Raw genomic sequence first — 6,000 nt, 5'->3', positions numbered from 1 at the left:
CCGAGCGCCGTTCCAAGGAACACCATGATCATGATGCTAGCTCCAGCTACTCTCGGCGCTCCAAGCATGGTGCCTCTTGCTTCTTCTCCAGCATGTGGCAAATGTGCAAGAACACCAATGATCTTGCACATCAGAGCCTTACTGTGAACCAGGAGACACGGAGGCGCCAGAATGAGTTCATGGCCTCACGGAACCACCATGTTCCTCCTTCTGGACCTGAGATGGAGCCTTTGGTAGCACCTCAGTGGGAGATGCCTCTCCTTACCGATGAGATGATCCAGAACTTCGACTTCTCCGTGTACGCTCATGGTGCCCTCCCTCCTAGGACTGCTCGTGCTCCTACCCCTGCTGATGATGATGGTGATGAGGATGAGGGTGATGCGGCTACACGCGGCGATGGCGAGAGCTCCTACTCGACCGGGCATGAGTTCTACTGATGGGTGCGATAGCATCTCTCCTCTTTTCTTCGCCTTTTTGGTGTTCCGATGCCAAAGGGGGAGAAGAGAGTAGAGTCTAGGACCACGGGGTTCTTTGACTGCCACAAGCCATGGGAGTTGCTTTATTTGGATTTTATATGGCTTGTGCTTATTTGCTTTGAGTTTTCAAGAACCATTTGCTACTTCCAATAATTCGTGTATGGATGTGTATGGACGACTATTATGTGTGCTACTCTATGTTAGGATGATTATGTGTGCTATGCTTATATATCTTGATATGCACATCTCCATACCATGCTTGTTTCCTAAAGATATTGGGGGAGCTTCTCATGTTCCACAAATGGTGCACTTTGAATTCAAACGCAAATTCTCCAAGTGCACACATTATGGGGGAGCCGTCGTAATATCTTATATGGAATCAAGGTTTAGAGCTTATCATAATATCTATTTGTGACTCTAGCTCGGTTTGTCATCGTATACCAAAAAGGGGGAGATTGTAAGGGTATTTTACCCTTATCCATTATATTGGTAACAATGACACCGTGCTAGAGTATTTGGCCTAATATGTTTATAAGGATAATCTTAGGTATTAGGCAATGAGGCATAAATGGTGTATCAAAGGAACAAGAAGACTAAAGGAGACCCCCCACTTCAACAACAATCGAAAAGGGGTCTACAGCAGAAATCCGGTCTGCAGCCCGGTCCAACCGGACTACAGACCGGCCGATCCGGCGTGCTGCCCGGCCAACCGGTCGCCAACCGGGCGAGTCCGGCGCACGGCCCGGTCGACCGGCCGCCAACCGGGCTCCATACGAGGAACCAACATATCCGGTTGCCGACCGGTCAACCGGCCTACCAACCGGAGCGTCCGGCGTGCGGCCCGGTCGACCGGTCGCCAACCGGGCGCCAACCGGGCGCCAACCGGAGGAGCTCCAGGACGACGCAAAGGGCATCCGGTCACTGGCCCGGTCCGACCGGCCTCACCACCGGACAGTCCGGTCCGTGGTCCGGTCAACCGGGTTTGTCGAGAGAAAAGCTGAGGTGGCAAGTGACCAACGGCCATATTTCGAAGGACACTATAAATAGGCCTTCTCCTATCTCTGAACAGTTAGGCACTACACTACAAGCTGTTCTTGAGCTCTCTCTCTCTTACTCCATTGCTAGAAACACCAAAAGCCTCAGATCTACCTCCTCCTCCATCCAAACTCAAATCCCTCCGGGGAATCGTTAGAGGAGGACCCGATCTACCGTTCTACCAAGCCAAATCTCATTCCCCCTTGTATTCATCGAGAAGCTTGCTTCCTAGGGTTCCTTGGAAACCCTAGGTGGGCAATAGGAGTCCGGAAGCATCCGGGCTGTGGATTTGCTCCGGGCAAGATTGTGAAGGTTTGGAGGCTACCTCAAAGTCTACCACAAGTGAGTGAGCTATTCCTTCGTGGGATAGGCTCCGGAGAATAGGGTGAGCCTTCGTGGCGTGGGGAATCCTTCGTGGGACCCCCACCCCTCCAAACGTGACGTACCTTGTTGCAAAGCAAGGGAACACGTGAATACATCCTCGTCTCCGCGTGCTATCGGTTATCTCTAACCGAACTCCTTACTTGTGATTTAATCGCCTGTGAGAGCCTTCGTGCTCGAGTTAGTTGTATCCTCATATAGGTTGCTTCACCTAGTTTGCATTAGGCTCACCTTTATATTCCGCAAAGCCTAATATTGCAAAGAACGAATTAAAACTTGTAGAAACCTATTCACCCCCCCTCTAGGTTTACCATCTCTATACTTTTAGCCGGAAAATGCATATAAATGATGTATTGTGTGTATAAAACATGTGAGTATTATCATAAAAGTAGCATGGAACATAAGAAATTATGGATACGTTTGAGACGTATCAAGCATCCCAAGCTTAGTTCCTACTCGCCCTCGAGTAGGTAAACGATAACAAGGATAATTTCTGAAGTGACATGCTATCATAATCTTGATCAATACTATTGTAAAGCATCTGAGATGAATGAAGTGATTCGAAGCAATGGTAAAGACAATGATTAAACAACTGAATCATATAGCAAAGACTTTTCATGAATAGTACTTTCAAGACAAGCATCTATAAGACTTGCACAAGAGTTAACTCATAAAGCAATAGATTCTTAGTAGAAAGTTTTGAAGCAACACAAAGGAAGATATAAGTTTCAGCAGTTGCTTTCAACTTCAACATGTTTATCTCATGGATAATTGTCAACACAAAGTAATATGATGAATGCAAATAAGCAAATATGTAGGAATCAATGCGCACAGTTGACACAAGTGTTTGCTTCTAAGATAGAAAGAAGTAGGTAAACTGACTCAACATAAAGTAAAAGAAAGGCCCTTCGCAGAGGGAAGCATGGATTACTCGTTTTTGTGCTAGAGCTTTTCATTTTGAAAACATAGAAACAATTTTATCAACGGTAGTAATAATTCATATGTGTTATGCATAAGACATCCTATAAGTTGCAAGCCTCATGCATAGAATACCAATAGTGCTCGCACCTTGTCCTAATTAGCTTGGATTTACATGGATTATCATTGCATAACATATGTTTCAACCAAGTGTCACAAAGGGGTACCTCTATGTCGCCTGTACAAAGGTCCAAGGAGATAAATCGCATTTGATTTCTCGTTTTTGATAGATCTCAACTTAGGACATCCATACCGGGACAACATAGACAACAGATAATGGACTCCTCTTTAATGCATAAGCATTCAACAACATATAATATTCTCATAAGAGATTTGAGGGTTAATGTCCAAACTGAAACTTCCACCATGATTCATGGCTTTAGTTAGCGGCCCAATGTTCTTCTCTAACAATATGCATACTCAAACCATTTGATCATGATAAATCACCCTTACTTCAGACAAGACGAACATGCATAGCAACTCACATGATATTCAACAAAGGTGAAATAGTTGATGGCGTCCCCAGAAACATGGTTACCGCTTAACAAGCAACTTATAAGAAATAAGATACATAAGTAACATATTCAATACCACAATAGTTTTTAAGCTATTTTCCCATGAGCTATATATTGCAAAGACAAGGAATGAAATTTTAAAGGTAGCACTCAAGTAATTTACTTTGGAATGGCAGAGAAATACCATGTAGTAGATAGGTATGGTGGACACAAATGGCATAGTTTTTGGCTCAAGGATTTGGATGCACGAGAAGTATTCCCTCTCAATACAAGGCTTTGGCTAGCAAGGTTGTTTGAAGCAAACACAAGTATGAACCGGTACAACAAAACTTACATAAGAACATATTGCAAGCATTATAAGACTCTACACTGTCTTCCTTGTTGTTCAAACACCTTAACCAGAAAATATCTAGACTTTAGAGAGACCAATCATGCAAACCAAATTTCAACAAGCTCTATGGTAGTTCTTCATTAATAGGTGCAAAGTACATGATGCAAGAGCTTAAACATGATCTATTTGAGCAAAACAATTTCCAAGTATCAAATTATTCAAGACAATATACCAATTACCACATGAAGCATTTTCTGTTTCCAACCATATAACAATGAACGAAGCAGTTTCAACCTTCGCCATGAACATTAAAAGTAAAGCTAAGAACACCAGTGTTCATATGAACGAGAGGAGCGTGTCTCTCTCCCAAACAAGGAATGCTAGGATCCGATTTTATTCAAACAAAACAAAAACAAAAACAAAAACATACAGACGCTCCAGGTAAAGCAAATAAGATGTGACGGAATAAAAATATAGTTTCACTAGAGGTGCCCTGATAAGTTGTCGATGGAGAAGGGGATGCCTTGGGCATACCCAAGATTAGATGCTTGAGTCTTCTTGAAATATGCAGGGATGAACCACGGGGTCATCCCCAAGCTTAGACTTTTCACTCTTCTTGATCATATTGTATCATCCTCCTCTCTTGATCCTTGAAAACTTCCTTCACACCAAACTCAAAACAAACTCATTAGAGGGTTAGTGCATAATCAAAAATTCACATATTCAGAGGTGACATAATCATTCTTAACACTTCTGGACATTGCACAAAGCTACTGAAAGTTAATGGAACAAAGAAATCCATCCAACATAGCAAAACAGGCAATGCGAAATAAAAGGCAGAATCTGTCAAAGCAGAACAGTCCGTAAAGACGAATTTTTCAGGGGCACTTAACTTGCTCAGATGAAAAAGCTCAAATTGAATGAAAGTTGCGCACATATATGAGGATCACGCACGTAAATTGGCAGATTTTTCTGAGTTACCTATAGACGGGGCTACTCAATTTCGTGACAGCAAGAAACCTGTTTCTGCGCAGTAATCCAATTCTAGTATCAACCTTACTATCAAAGACTTTACTTGGCACAACAATGCAATAAAATAAAGATAAGGAGAGGTTGCTACAGTAGTAACAACTTCCAAGACTCAAATATAAAACAAAAGTACAGAAGTAAAACAATGGGTTGTCTCCCATAAGCGCTTTTCTTTAACGCCTTTCAGCTAGGCGCAGAAAGTGTAAATCAAGTAACATCAAGAGATGAAGCATCAACATCATAATTTGTTCTAATAATAGAATCATAAGGTAACTTCATTCTCTTTCTAGGGAAGTGTTCCATACCTTTCTTGAGAGGAAATTGATACTTAATATTCCCTTCCTTCATATCAATGATAGCACCAACAGTTCGAAGAAAAGGTCTTCCCAAAATAATGGGACAAGATGCATTGCATTCAATATCCAAGACAACAAAATCAACGGGGACAAGGTTGTTGTTAACCGTAATGCGAACATTATGAATCCTCCCCAAAGGTTTCTTTATAAAATTATCAGCAAGATTAACATCCAAATAACAATTTTTCAATGGTGGCAAGTCAAGCATATCATAGATTTTCTTAGGCATAAGTCATAACAGAAATACTTGCACCAAGATCACATAAAGCATTACAATCAAAATCATTGACCTTCATCTTAATGATGGGCTCCCAACCATCTTCTAACTTCCTAGGAATAGAAGTTTCAAGTTTTAATTTATCTTCTCTAGCTTTTATGAGAGCATTTGTAATATGTTTTGTAAAGGCCAAATTTATAGCACTAGCATTAGGACTTCTAGCAAGTTTTTGTAAGAACTTAATAACTTCAGAGATATGAAAATCATCAAAATCTAAACCATTATGATCTAAAGCAATGAGATCATTGTCCCCAATATTTTGAAAAATTTCAGCAGTTTTATCACAAACAGTTTCAGCAGTTTTAGCAGTTTCAGCAGTTTCAGGCAATTTTGCAATAGGAGTAGAAATATTGCCAACACCAATTACTTTACCATTGATAGTAGGAGGTTTAGCAACACGTGAAGCATCAACATTACTAGTGGTGGTAATAGTCCAAACTTTAGCTACATTATTCTCTTTAGCTAGTTTTTCTTCTCTTTCCCACCTAGCATGCAATTCAGCCATCAATCTAATATTCTCATTAATTCGAACTTGGATGGCGTCTGCTGTAGCAAATGACTTAATATCTTTATCTTCATTAGGCATAACTTTCAATTTTAAAAGATCAACATCAGCAGCAAG

This window comes from Lolium rigidum, chromosome 3 (assembly GCF_022539505.1).
Source record: "Lolium rigidum isolate FL_2022 chromosome 3, APGP_CSIRO_Lrig_0.1, whole genome shotgun sequence".
In the NCBI taxonomy this organism is placed as follows: domain Eukaryota; kingdom Viridiplantae; phylum Streptophyta; class Magnoliopsida; order Poales; family Poaceae; genus Lolium; species Lolium rigidum.
Note: the sequence above shows the minus strand (reverse complement) of the source record.